This window comes from Narcine bancroftii, chromosome 4 (genome assembly GCF_036971445.1).
Source record: "Narcine bancroftii isolate sNarBan1 chromosome 4, sNarBan1.hap1, whole genome shotgun sequence".
Classification (NCBI taxonomy): Eukaryota; Metazoa; Chordata; class Chondrichthyes; order Torpediniformes; family Narcinidae; genus Narcine; species Narcine bancroftii.
In genome coordinates this window covers 207,042,614-207,058,114 of record NC_091472.1, presented here as the reverse complement: position 1 = coordinate 207,058,114, position 15,501 = coordinate 207,042,614, and positions in this window count along the sequence as shown.

Genomic DNA, 15,501 nt, shown 5'->3' with positions numbered 1-15,501 from the left:
GTTGATTGTGGAGGAACTCAGGTCCTCCTGTCTAGAACATTGTGGATTGTAGACGAACAAAGGTGCCCACTCTGAGCAGAAAATTGTGGATTGTGAATGATCACGTGTCCTCAATCTGTCCAGAATCTTGTGGATTGTTGACGATCATGTGTCCTCCGTCTGTCAAGAACATTGTGGATTGTGGAGGGTCACTTGCCTTCCCTGTGTCCAGAAACTTGTGGATTGTGGACAATCACGTGTCCTCCCTCTGTCCAGAATATTGTGGATTGTGGATGATCACGTGTCCTCCCTATGTCAGAAAATTGTAAATTGTGGACGAACACATGTCCTCCTTTGATCCAGATCATTATGGATTGTGGATGATCACGTGATCCTCCTTCTGTAGAAAACATTGTGGGTTGTATATGATCACGTGACCTCCCTCTGTCTACAACATGTTGGATTGTGGAAGATCACGGGTCCTCCTCTGTCTAGAACATTGTGGATTGTGGGTGAATATGTGCCTTCCATCTGTCCAGAACATTGAGGATTGTGGACGGTCATGAGTCCTCCCTCTGTCTCAAACTTTGTGGATTCTGAATGATCACGTGACACTCCTGTCTAAACCATTGTAGATTGTGGACAATAACGTGTCCACAGCCTGTCTGGAATATTATGGATTGTTGATGATCACGGGTCCTCCTTCTGTCCAGAACATTGTGGATTGTGGATCACCACCTGTCCTCCCACTGTCCAGAATTTTGAGGATTATGGAAGATCATGTGTACTCCAATTGTCTAGAACATTGTGTGGTGTGGAGGATCACGTGTCCTCCCTCTGTCCAGAAAATTGTAGATTTTGCACGAACGCATCTCCTCTTTCTGTCCAGATCATTGTGAATTGACGATGATCACATGTCCTCCCTCTGTATAGAAAATTGTGGATTGTGGCCAAACACATCACCCTCCCTCTGTCCAGAACATTGTGGATTGTGGATGATCATGTGTCCACACTCTGTTTCAAACTTTGTGGATTGTGGACAATCACGTGTCCACACTCTGTTTCGAACTTTGTGGATTGTGGACGATCATGTGTCCTTCCTCTCTCTAGAAAATTTCGGATTGTGGATGAACATGTGTCCTCCCTCTGTCTAAAACATTGTGGATTGATGATGATCAAGTGACCTCACTATGTCTACAACGTTGTGGATTGTGGCCGATCACATCACCCTCCATCTGTCTGGAACATTTTGGATTGTGCACAATCACGTGTCCTCCCTCTGTCCAGAAAATTGTAGATTGTGTACAAACGCATCTCCTCCTTCTGTATAGAACATTGTGGATTGTGGCTGATCACATCACCCTCCCACTATCCAGAACATTGTGGATTGTAGATGAAGAAAGGTCCTAACTCTGTCCAGAACATTGTGGATTGTGGCTGATCACATGTCCTCCTCTTCCAGAACATTTTAGATTGTGGACGTTCATGTGTCCTCCCACTTTCAAGAACATTGTTGATTGTGGAGAAACTCGGCTCCCTCTGTCTAAAACATTGTGGATGAACAAAGGTCTTCATTCTGTGCAGAACATTGTGGATTGTGAATGATCACATGTCCTCCCTCTCTCTAGAACAGTTTGGACTATGGATGATCACATGTCCTCCTGTTATCCAGAACATTGTGGATTGTGGACAATCACGTGACCCTCCCTCTGTCTTGATCATCATGGATTGTGGACGATCACGTGATCTTCCCTCAGACTAGGAGATTGTGGATTGTGGACAATCACCAGTCTTCGGTCTGTCTAGAACAAAGTGGATCGTGAACGATCACATTTCCTCCTCTGTCTAGAACATTGTTGAGAATCAAGTGTCCTCCGTCTGTCCAGAACACTGTTGATTGGGAAGATCACGTGTCCTCCACCGGTCTCGAAGATTATGGGTTGTGGAGAAACATGGGTCCTCCCTCTGTGCAGATCATTGTGTATTTTGGATGATCACGTGTCCTCCCTCTGTCCAGAATATTGTGGATTGTGGACAATCACATGTCCACCCACTGTCTAAATGATTGTGGATTGTGGACGAACACATGTCCTCCTTTGATCCAGATCATTATGGATTGTGGATGATCACGTGACCCCCCTTCTGTAGAAAACATTGTGGATTGTATATGATCACGTGACCTTCCTCTGTCTACAACATGGTGGATTGTGGAAGATCACAGGGCCTCCTCTGTCTAGAACATTGTGGATTGTGGGTGAACACGTGCCCTACATCTGTCCAGAACATTGAGGATTGTGGACGGTCACGAGTCCTCCCTCTGTCTCAAACTTTGTGGATTCTGAATGATCACGTGACCCTCCTTCTGTCTAAAATATTGTAGATTGTGGACAATAACGTGTCCACCCCCTGTCTGGAATATTATGGATTGTTGATGATCACGGGTCCTCCTTCTGTCCAGAACATTGTGGATTTTGGATGATCACCTGTCCTCCAACTGTCCAGAATTTTGAGGATTATGGAAGATCATGTGTACTCCATTTGTCTAGAACATTGTGTGGTGTGGAGGATCACGCGTCCTCCCGCTGTCTAGAACATATTGTTGAGGACGATTAAATGAATCCATCAGTCTGGAACAATATGTGATTGTGGACGATTATGTGTCTCCACCTGTATAGAACATTGGGGATTGTAGCCGATCACATCACCCTCCATCTGTCCAGAAAACTGTAGATTGTGGACAATCACGTGTCCTCCCTCTGTCCAGAAAACTGTAGATTGTGTACGAACGCATCTCCTCTTTCTGCCCAGATCATTGTGAATTGATGATGATCACATGTCCTCCCTCTGCATAGAACATTGTGGATTGTGGCCAAACACATCACCCTCCCTCTGTCCAGAACATTGTGGATTGTGGATGATCACGTGTCCTCCTCTTCCAGAACATTGTGGATTGTGTACGTTCATGTGTCCTCCCTCTGTCAAAAACATCATTGATTGTGGAGGATCTCAGGTCCTCCTGTCTAGAACATTGTGGATTGTAGATGAACAAAGGTCCCCACTCTGTGCAGAAAATTGTGGATTGTGAATGATCACGTGTCCTCAATCTGTCCAGAACCTTGTGGATTGTTGACCATCATGTGTCCTCCGTCTGTCAAGGACATTGTGGATTGTGGACAATCACATGTCCTCCCTCTGTCTAGAACATTCTGTTGAGGATGATTAAGTGCCTCCCTCAGTATAGAAGTATGTTGATTGTGGATGATCATGTGCCTCCATCTGCATAGAATTTTGTGGATTGTGGACAATCACGTATCATCCCTCTGTCCAGAACATTCTGTTGAGGATGATTAAGTGCCTCCATCAGTATAGAAGAATGTTGATTGTGGAGGATCACTTGCCTTCCCTGTGTCCATAAACTTGTGGATTGTCACTCAGTCTCGATCATGGTTGATTGTCAATGAACACGTTTCCTCCCTCTGATTAAAGCGTTTCTCCCTCTGTCTAGAATATTGTGCAATGTTGACGATCACGTGTCCTCCGTCTGTCAACAACATTGTGGATTGTAAAGGATCACGTCTCTTTCCTGTGTCCAGAAACTTGTGGATTGTTCACGATCACTCTGTCTTGATCATGGTTGATTGTCGATGAACATGTGTCCTCCCTCTGATTAAAGCATTGTGGATTGTGGAAGAACACTACCCCACCCCTGTCTAGAACTCTGTAGATTGTGGACGAACACATGCCATTTCTCTGTCCAGATCATTGTGGATTGGGTCAATCTAGTGCACTCCCTCTGTCTAGAACATTGTAGATGACAGGCACCCTCCCACTGTCAAGAACATTGTTGATTGTGGAAGAACATGTCTCCTACTCTGTCTAGAACATTGTGGATTGTGGGTGAACATGTGCCTTCCATCTGTCCAGAACATTGAGGATTGTGGACGGTCATGAGTCCTCCCTCTGTCTCAAACTTTGTGGATTCTGAATGATCACGTGACCATCCTTCTGTCTAAAACTTTGTAGATTGTGGACAATAACGTGTCCACCCCCTATCTGGAATATTATGGATTGTTGATGATCACGGGTCCTCCTTCTGTCCAGAACATTGTGGATTTTGGATGATCACCTGTCCTCCAACTGTCCAGAATTTTGAGGATTATGGAAGATCATGTGTACTCCATTTGTGTAGAACATTGTGTGGTGTGGAGGATCACATGTCCTCCCGCTGTCCAGAACATATTGTTGAGGACGATTAAATGAATCCATCAGTCTGGAACAATTTGTGATTGTGGACGATTATGTGTCTCCACTTGTATAGAACATTGGGGATTGTAGCCGACCACATCACCCTCCATCGGTCCAGAAAATTGTGGATTGTGGACAATCACGTGTCCTCCCTCTGTCCAGAAAATTGTAGATTGTGTACGAACGCATCACCCTCCCTCTGTCCAGAACATTTTGGATTGTGGATGATCACGTGTCCTCCTCTTCCAGAACATTGTGGATTGTGTACGTTCATGTGTCCTCCATCTGTCAAAATCATCGTTGATTGTGGAGGAACTCATGTCCTCCTGTCTAGAACATTGTGGATTGTAGACGAACAAAGGTGCCCACTCTGAGCAGAAAATTGTGGATTGTGAATGATCATGTGTCCTCAATCTGTCCAGAACCTTGTGGATTGTTGACGATCATGTGTCCTCCGTCTGTCAGAACATTGTGGATTGTGGAGGATCACGTGCCTTCCCTGTGTCCAGAAACTTGTGGATTGTTACTCAGTCTCGATAATGGTTGATTGTCAATGAACACGTTTCCTCCCTCTGATTAAAGCGTTTCTCCCTCTGTCTAGAATATTGTGCATTGTTGATGATCACGTGTGTCCGTCTGTCCACAACATTGTTGATTGTGGAGGATCACGTGTCTTTCCTGTGTCCAGAAACTTGTGGATTGTTCACGATCACTCTGTCTCGATAATGGATGATTGTTGATGAACACATGTCCTCCCTCTGATTAAAGCATTGTGGATTGTAGAAGAACACTATCCTCCACCTCTGTCTAGAACACTGTAGATTGTGGACGAACACATGCCATCCCTCTGTCCTGAACATTGTGGATTGGGTCAATCTAGTGCACTCCCTCTGTCTAGAACATTGTAGATGATCAGGCACCCTCCCACTGTCAAGAACATTGTTGATTGTGGAAGAACACGTCTCCTACTCTGTCTAGAAGATTGTGGATTGTGGACAATCACGTCTCCAACTCTGTCTAGAACATTGTGGATTGTCAAGGATGACGTGTCCTCCGGCTGTTAAGAACACTGTGGTTTATGGATGATAATGTGTCCTCCATCAATCTAGATCATTGTTGGTTGTGGACGATCACGTGTCCTCCCTCTGTCCAGAACATTCTGTTGAGGATGATTATGTTTCCTCCATCTGTATACAACAAGGTGGATTGTGGACAATCATGTGTCTTCAATGGTCTAGACGTTTGCGCAATGTGGACAATCACGTGTCCTACCTCTGTCTAGAACATTGTGGATTGCGTACGGTTATGTAACCTCCATCTGTCTGGAAGTTGTGTATTATTGATGATCACGTGTCCTTCCTCTGTCCAGACCACTGTAGATTGTGAAATATCATGTGACCCTCCCTCTGTCTAGATCATCGTGGATTGTGGACGATCACGTGATCTTCCCTCGGAATAGGAGATTGTAGATTGTGGACAATCACGAGTCCTCCCTCTGTCTAGAACCAAGTGGATTGTGAACGATCACATTTCCTCCTCTGTCTAGAACATTGTTGAGAAGCACATGTCCTCCATCTGTCCAGAACACTGTTGATTGGGAAGATCATGTGTCCTCAACTGGTCTAGAAGATTATGGGTTGTAAAGAAACATGGGTCCTCCCTCTGTGCAGATCATTGTGTATTGTGGATGATCACTAGTCCTCCCTCTGTCTAGAACATTGTGGATTGTGGATGATCATGTGTCCTCCCTCTGTCCAGAATATTGTGGATTGTGGACAATCACGTGTCCACCCACTGTCTAAATGATTGTGGATTGTGGATGATCACGTGTCCTCCCTATGTCAGAAAATTGTAAATTGTGGACGAACACATGTCCTCCTTTGATCCAGATCATTATGGATTGTGGACGATCATGTGACCCTAATTCTATAGAAAACATTGTGGGTTGTATATGATCATGGGACCTCCTTCTGTCTACAACATGGTGGATTGTGGAAGATCACGGGTCCTCCTCTGTCTAGAACATTGTGGATTGTGGGTGAACACGTGTCTTCCATCTGTCCAGAACATTGTGGATTGTGGATGGTCGCGACTCCTCCCTCCGTCTAAAACTTTGTGGATTCTGAATGATCACGTGACCCTCCTTCTGTCTAAAACATTGTAGATTGTGGACAAAAATGAACATTTTGGATTGTGGAGGATTACGAGTCGTACATCTGTTCAGAACATTATGGATTGTGGATGATCATGTGTCCACACTCTCTTTAGAACTTTGTGGATTGTGGATGATCATGTGTCCTCCCTCTCTCTAGCATATTTCGGATTGTGGATAAGCATGTATCCTCCCTCTGTCTAGAACATTGTTGATGAACATGTGTCCTCCTCTGTCCAGAATATTGTGGATTGATGACAATCAAGTGTCCTCGCTCTGTCTACAACATTGTGGATTGTGGTCGATCTCATCACCCTCCATCAGTCCAGAACATTGTGGATTGTGCACAACCTTGTGTCCTCCCTCTGTCCAGAAAATTGTAGATTGTGTATGTACGCATCTCCTCCTTCTGTCCAGAACATTGTGGATTGACGATGATCATGCGTCCTCCCTCTGTATAGAACATTGTGGATTGTGGCCGATCACATCATCCTCCCTCTCACCAGAACATTGTGGATTGTGGATGATCACGTGTCCTCCTCTTCCAAAACATTTTGGATTGTGTATGTTCATGTGTCCTCCCTCTTTCAAGAACATTGTTGATTGTGGAGGAACTCTGGTCCCTCTGTCTAAAACATTGTGGATTGTGGACGAACGAATGTCCTCATTCTGTGCAGAACAGAGTGGATTGTGAATGATCACGTGTGCACCATCTGTCCAGAACATTGTGGATTGTGGATGATCACGTGTCCTCCTCTTCTAGAACATTGTGGATTGTGGACAATCTTGTGTCCTCTCAGAGTATAAAATATTATGGAATGTGGAGGTTAACATGTCCTCCCAATGTCCAAAAAATTGTACATCATGAACGATCATGCATCCTCCTCTGTCTAGAACATTGTGGATTGTGGATGATCACGGTTTCTCCCTCTGTTTAGAATATTGTGGATTGTGGATGAACATGTGTTCTCCCTCTGTCCAGAACCTTGCCGATTGTGAATGATCATGTGTCCACCATCTGTCTAGAACATTTGTATTGTGGACAATCACGTGTCTTCCCTCTGTCTAGAACATTTTGGATTGTGGATGATCATATGTCCTCCATTTGTCTTGAACATTGTTGATTGTGGAAGATCACATGGCCTCCATCTGTTAGCTCATTGTGGGTTGTGGACAAACACAGGTCCTCCCTCTGTGCAGAACATTGTGGATTGTGAATGATAACATGTCCTCCCTCTGTCTAGAACATTGTGGATTGTGGACAAACATGGATCCTCCCTCTGTGCAGACATTGTGGATCGTGGACGATCATGTGATTGTGGATGATCATGTGTCCACCCTCTGTTTAGAACTTGCTGGATTGTGGACGATAACGTGTCCTCTCTTCTTCCAGAACCTTGTGGGACGTTGACAATCATGTGTCCTCCGTCTGTCCCTAACATTGTTCATTGTGGATGATCATGTGTCCTCCATCTGTTCAGAACATTGTGGGTTGTGGAAGATCATATGTCCTCCCTCTGTCCAGAACATTGTGCATTGACGACAATCACGTGTCCTCCCTCTGTCTAGAACTTCATGGATTGTGTCCGATCACATCACTCTCCCTCTATCCAGATCATTGTGGATTGTGAACGATCACGTGTCCTGCTCTGTCCATAACATTGTGGACTGTGGACGTTCATGTGTCATAGGAACATAGGAACATAGGAAGTAGGAACAGGAGTAGGCTAAAAATGGCCCATCGAGCCTGCTCCGCCATTCAATACGATCATGGCTGATCTAATTTATGACCTAACTCCACCTACCTGCCTTCTCCCCATATCCCCTAATTCCTCTATCATGTAAAAATTTATCTAACCGAATTTTAAATATGTTTAATGAGGCAGCCTCAACCACTTCCCTGGTTAGAGAATTCCAAACATTCACTACTCTCTGGGAAAAACTATTTTTCCTCATCTCTGTCCTAAATCTACTCCCCCGAATCTTGAGACTGTGTCCTCTCGTTTTAGTTTCCCCGGCCAGGTCAAAAAATCTTCCAACATCTATCCTATCCATACCCTTCATAATCCTATATGTTTCTATAAGATCTCCTCTCATTCTTCTGAACTTGAGTGAATTTAATCTTTCATCATTTAATCTTTCATCATAAGTCAACCCCTTCATCCCAGGGATCAACCTAGTAAACCTCCTCTGGACCGTCTCCAAAGCCAATATATCCTTCCTCGAATATGGAGACCAGAACTGGACACAGTACTCCAGGTGTGGTCTCACCAGTACTTTATACTGTTGCAACATTACCTCCCTACTCCTGAATTCAATTCCTCTAGCGATGAAGGCCAACATTCCATTTGCCTTCTTAATAACCTGCTGCACCTGCAACCTAACTTTTAGCGATTCATGCACAAGAACTCCCAAGTCCCTCTGCACAACAGCATGCTGTAGTTTTTCACCCTTTAAATAATATTCAGCTCTTTTATTTTCTTGCCAAAGTGGATAACCTCACACTTACTAACATTGTACTCCATCTGCCACACCTTTGCCCACTCATCCAGCTTAACTATATCCCTCTGCAGACTGGTGTCATCCGCAAACTTGGCTACACCACATTTTGTCCCGTCCTCCAAGTCATCAATGTAAATGATGAACAGTTGTGGGCCTAACACTGACCCTGCGGCACCCCACATACCACTCTCTGCCAACCTGAAAAACTCCCATTTATCCTGACTCTCTGCCTCCTGTCAGACAACCAATTTTCAATCCAGGCCAATATACTTCCCCAGACTCCACTTTCCTGTAACTTACTGAGAAGTCTCTTGTGCGGCACCTTATCAAACGCTTTCTGGAAATCCAAATATACAACATCAACCTGTTCCCCTCTATCCACCGCACCCATTATATCCTCAAAGAATCCTAACAAGTTTGTCAAACAAGATCTTCCCTTTCTAAAACCATGCTGCGTCTGCCTGATTGAACCCTTGTGTTCCAAAAGTTTCATTATTTCATCTTTAATGACGGCTTCAAGCATTTTTCCAACTACAGACGTCAAGCTAATTGGCCGATAATTTCCAGTCTTGTGCCTCCATCCCTTCTTAAAAAGTGGCGTGACATTTGCTGTCTTCCAGTCTGCCGGGACCTGCCCAGAATCCAAGGAATTTTGGTATATGACCACCAATGCATCAACTATAACTTCTGCCATTTCCTTCAGAACCCTTGGATGCATATCATCAGGACCAGTTGATTTGTCTGGCTTTAGTCTCATTAGTTTCTCCATCACTACTTCCTTTGTAACAACTATTTTATCAAGGCCCTCCCCAATATTCGCATCCTTAATTCCGCATTTGGGCATGCTGGATGTGTCTTCCACCGTGAAGTTTGACACAAAATATTTATTTAATGCCTTGGCCATTTCCTCATTTTTTGCTACCAGTTTTTCATTCATCCTCCAAGGGTCCTATGTTAACTCTGGCCACCCTCTTCCATTTTATATATTTATAAAATTTTTTGCTTTCTGTTTTTATATTTTGCGCCAATTTACTTTCATAATCCTTTTTCCCATTTCTTATTACCCGCTTTGTAACCCCTTGTTGTCTAATAAAGTTTTCCCAATCTTCCAGTTTCCCACTGCTCTTTGCAGCTTTGTACACCTGCGCCTTCAATTTTATACTCTCCTTTATTTCCTTTGTTAACCACAGTTGATTTTTCCCTCCCTTGCTGCCCTTTTTCCTGACCGGAATATATTTTTGTTGAGCATTACAAAATATTTCTTTGAAAATCTTCCACTGTTTTCCTCAACTGTTTCATCAATTAGCCTGTGCTCCCAGTCCACTCTGCCCAATTCCTCCCTCATCCTATGGTAGTCACCCCTGTTTAAGCATAATATATTAGTTTTAGATCTAACTATTTCCCCTTCCATCTGAATGAGAAATTCAATCATACTATGATCGCTATTTCCCAGATGGTCTCTGACTATTACATCATTTACTCTACCTATCTCATTGCACAACACTAGATCCAGGAGAGCATTTTCTCTTGTGGCTTCCTTAACATGCTGCTCAAGAAAGCTATCGCGGATGAATTCTATGAAGTCCTCTTCCAGACTCCCACGACTAACTTGATTTTCCCAGTATATGTGGAAGTTAAAGTCCATCATTATTATATGCCTCACTTATCTCTCTATTTATTTCCTGTGCCACTAAACTCTTGTTATTTGGTGAGCAATAGATAACACCCACCAATAATTTTTTCCCTTTGTTATTCTTTATCTCTACCCAAATGGATTCAACATTATGCTCTTTAGATCTTATATCATTCCTCACTACTGCCTGGAGCTCATTTTTGATTAAGAGTGCAACTCCACTTCCCTTACCATCCTGTCTATCTCTTTGCACCACCTGATACCCTTGAAAGTTTAATTCCTATTTAGGGTCACCTTGTAGCCATGTTTCCGTGATGGCTACCAAATCATAGGCATGGATACCGATTTGCGCCTCAAGTTCACTAACCTTATTTCTAATACTGCAGGCATTCAGATAAAGTGCCCTTATGCTCTTTGTCCTTTTAATATCTAGTGACTTCTGTAACACGAAAATGTGTTGCAACTACATGGAAAGAAAATATAGTGAACATTGTTGATTGTGGATGATTACATGTTCTCCATCTGTCTAGAACATTGTGGTTGTGGAAGATCATATGTCCTCCCACTGTCAAGAACCTTGTGGATTGTTGACAAACACGTGTCCTCCTTCTGTCCAGAACATTGTGGATTGACGACGATCATGTGTCCTCCCTCTGTCTAGAACATTGTGGATTGTGACCGATCACATCACCCTCCCTCTGTCCACAACATTGTGGATTGTGGATGATCACCTGCCCTCCTCTGACCAGAATATTGTGGTTTGTGAACGTTCATGTGTCCTCTATCTGTAAAGGAAATTGTGGGTCTTGGACAATCACTGGTTCTCCCTCTGTCTAGAATATTGTAGTTTGTGGACGAAAACGTGTCCTCCCTCTGTCCAGATCCTTATGGGTTGTTGATGATCATCTGTCCTCTGTCTGTCCAGAACATTGTTGATAGTGGATGATCACATGTCCTCTATCTGTCCAGAAAATTGTTGATTGTGGATGATCATGTCCTCCATCTGTCTAGAACATTGTGGGTTGCGGAGGATCACATGTCCTCCCTCTGTCGAGGACATTGTTAATTGTGGAGCAACGCAGGTCCTCCTGTCTGGAACATTCTTGATTGTGGATGATCACGTGTCCTCCATCTGTCTAGAACATTGTGGGTTGCGGAAGATCATATGTGCCCCCTCTGTCAAGAACCTTGTGGATTGTTGATGATCACGTGTCCTCCGACTTTTCAGAACATTGTTGATTGTGGATAATCATGTTTCCTCCAGCTGTCCAGAACATTGTTGATTGTGGATGATCATGTCCTCCATCTGTCTAGAACATTGTGGGTTGCGGAGGATCACATGTCCTCCCTCTGTCAAGGACATTGTTAATTGTGGAGCAACGCAGGTCCTCCTGTCTGGAACATTCTTGATTGTGGATGATCACGTGTCCTCCATCTGTCTAGAACATTGTGGGTTGCGGAAGATCATATGTGCCCCCTCTGTCAAGAACCTTGTGGATTGTAGATGATCACGTGCCCTCAGACTTTTCAGAACATTGTTGATTGTGGATAATCATGTTTCCTCCATCTGTCCAGAACATTGTTGATTGTGGATGAACACATGTCCTCTCTCTGTCAAAAACATTGTTGATTGTGGACGCACACGGGTCTTCCCTCTCTCCAGATCATTGTAGATTGTGGATGTTCAGGTGTCCTCCATCTCTCTAAAACATTGTGGATTGTGGACGAACACGTGTTCTCCATCTGTCTAGAACATTGTGGGTTGTGGAGGATCACATGTCCTCCCCCAGTAAAGAACATTGTTGATTCTGGAGGATCTCGGGTACTGCTGTCTAGATCAATGTGGATTGTGGGTGAACAAGGGTCTTCCCTATGTGCAGAACATTGTGGATTGTGAACGATCACATGTCCTCCCTCTATCTAGAAAATTGTGGATTGTGGACGAACATGGATCATCTCTCTATGCAAAACATTGTGGATTGTGGACGATCATGTGTCATCCATCTGTCTAGAACATTGTGGATTGTGGACAATCAAGAGTCCTACCTCTGTCCAGAACATTGTGGATTGTGGATGATCATGTGTTCTCCCTCTTTCTAGAACATTGTGGATTGTGGATGATCACATGTCCACCCTGTCTCGAACATTGTGGTCTGTGAGCAATCACGTGTCCTCCATCCATCCAGAACATTGTGGATGATCACGTGACCCTTCCTCGGTCTAGAACATTGTGGAAAATCATGTGTCTTTCTTAATTTTGGAAACATTGCATGATATTAATTTACCATTAGATCTATCAATTTTTAAATGGTTCCTTTAAAGGAGTAGGGTTGGATAAATTTCAAATTGCATTTGTATGCTTAGCATTGTCTGTTGCTCGAAAATGTGTTGCAACTGCATGGAAAGAAAATATAGTGAACATTGTTGATTGTGGATGATTACATGTCCTCCATCTGTCTAGAACATTGTGGTTGTGGAAGATCATATGTCCTCCCACTGTCAAGAATCTTGTGGATTGTTACAATCACATGTCCTCCATCTGTTCAGAACATTGTTGATTGTGGATGATCATGTGTCTTCCTTCTATCCAGAACATTGTTGATTGTGGATGATCACATGTCCTCCATCTGTCTAGAACATTGTGGGTCGTGGAGGATCACGTGTCCTCCCTCTGTATGGAAAATGGTAGATTGTGGATTATCTCGGGTCCTCCTGTCTAGAAAGTTGTGGATTGTGGATGAACACATGTCTTCCCTCTGTGCAGAACATTGTGGATTGTTAATGATCACGTGTCCTCCCTCTGTGTAGAATATTATGGATTGTGGATGATCACAGGTTCCTCCTCTGTCTAGAATATTGTGGATTGTGGACACTCACGTGGCCTCCCTTTCTCCAGAACATTGTGGATTGTGGATGTTCACGTGTCCTCCATTTGTCTAAAATATTGTTGATTTTGGATGATCACTTGTCCTCCCTCTGTCCAGAAAATTGTAAATTGTGGATGAACCCGTGTTCTCCTTCTGTCCAGAACATTGTGGACAATCACATGTCTTCCAGCTGTACAGAACGTTGTGGACGATCACGTATCCTCCTCTGTCTAGAACTTTGTGGTTTGTGGAGGATCACAAGTCCTCCATCTGTCCAGAGCATTGTGGATTGTGGATGATCACGTGTCCACCCTGTTGTCTTGGCTAAATTTATACCTCTCATTTTGTTCGTTTTAGATTGGTCACAGTGTTCGAGCTACCGAAAGAAAATAGACACAAACACACACCGAGAGCAGTTCAGTTTATACAAGTCTTTATTACTAAATCTAAAGCTGAATTCACACTGCAATATGCAAGCCCTTCCCAATTATACTTAATTGCCTGGACTGGTCCCAACTGCCGAAGCGAGACATACTTGTAGTAGGTTGTTGGGGCACCAGTGGCAGCTTCTCCACCTCCCCGGACCGGGACGTTGGTTGGAATCTTGAAGTTCTTCTTCTTGCTGAGAGATGTTGCCACCTCTTGGAGAGTCTCAAAGTCAGTGATTATCCAATATGATGGCATGTTCTACATTGGGGAAAAAAAATCTGATGCTCTACCAACGAAATGGGTTTGAATTTTTTAAATTTATGGGGTCCTTTCATCAACTACTTTCATAATTCGTAAGATTATTCAGACATTGTTTTGTGATTTTTATCTTCTCTATATGGTAGTAAGTTATATGCAACTACCAACATCTTTGGAAGGGAAGAGGGTAGATTTTGTAGAATAGTAACCTTTTTTTCAATTAGCCGTTTTATATTTAGTGCATAATATGTCTTTCTTTTAATCTATTTATTAAAGTACTTTGTTTATATATTTTTTTTTTCTACAAACAATTACTACATCTCTAAATTCTTTTTTTTGCCGCCAGCCTTCCAGACCTCTGGGGGGATTCCATCCATACCTGCTGCTTTGCCACTTTTCAGTTGTTCAACATTCTAAACTGTCTTCCAAACCATGACTCATGTTTTGGGCCATCTTCCACTCCACAGCACCACCCAGTGGTGGTTTATCATCCAAGTCCAGAAATATTTAGATCTTTTTCTGCACATGCTCAGTCCGTCTCCCACTCTCTCAGCTGTCCACCTTCACCGTGGCTCTCTAAAGCAAACTGTCTCTTTTTAACATAAAACCACACAACACATAGGCCAATACACAACACAGATCTCTGTAACACCTCCCCTGCTAAAAAAAAATTTGGTTCATGTCTTGGGTAAACTTATACCTCTCATTTTGTTCGTTTTAGATTGGTCACAGTGTTTGAGCTAACGAAAGAAAATAGACACACAAACCGAGAGCAGTTCAGTTTATACAAGTCTTTATTACCTAAATCTTAAGCTGAATTCACACTACAATATGCAAGCCCTTTCCAATTATACTTATCAACGCCTGGATTGGTCCCAACTGCCGAAGCGAGGCACACTTGTAGTAGGTTGTTGGGGCGCCGGTGGCAGCTTCTCCACCTCCCCGGACCGGGACGTTGGTTGGAATCTTGAACTTCTTCTTGCTGAGAGATGTTGCCACCTCTTGGAGAGTCTCAAACTTCAGCAGTGGGACCATGGCTTATATTACCCAAAAGTTGTTTACTTCAGATCTTATCTCTTTGAACAAATGATTTAATTATCTTCAAGGTCTCCTGACAGTCTGCGACCAAAAAAAGAAAACTGCATCTCTGGGCCTCATGGTGGAAGTTGGATAATGTCTACTGATTCATATTCATCCCTGGGCCCCATAGTGTAAATTAGATAATGTCCTCTCAACTGCATCCTGGGCCTCATGGTGGAATTTAGGTGTGTCTACTAAATATGCATGGGCCTCATGTAAATTAGATTATGTTTGCTGATTCTAAAAAAACAAGCAGGTTCTCAGCCTTGCAGCTGCAGAAGTAAAAAAACACAGTTTAAATCTTCCATTACATTCCACCCCTTGGTCACAGGCTGTCAGACACGAGACTTAACAAG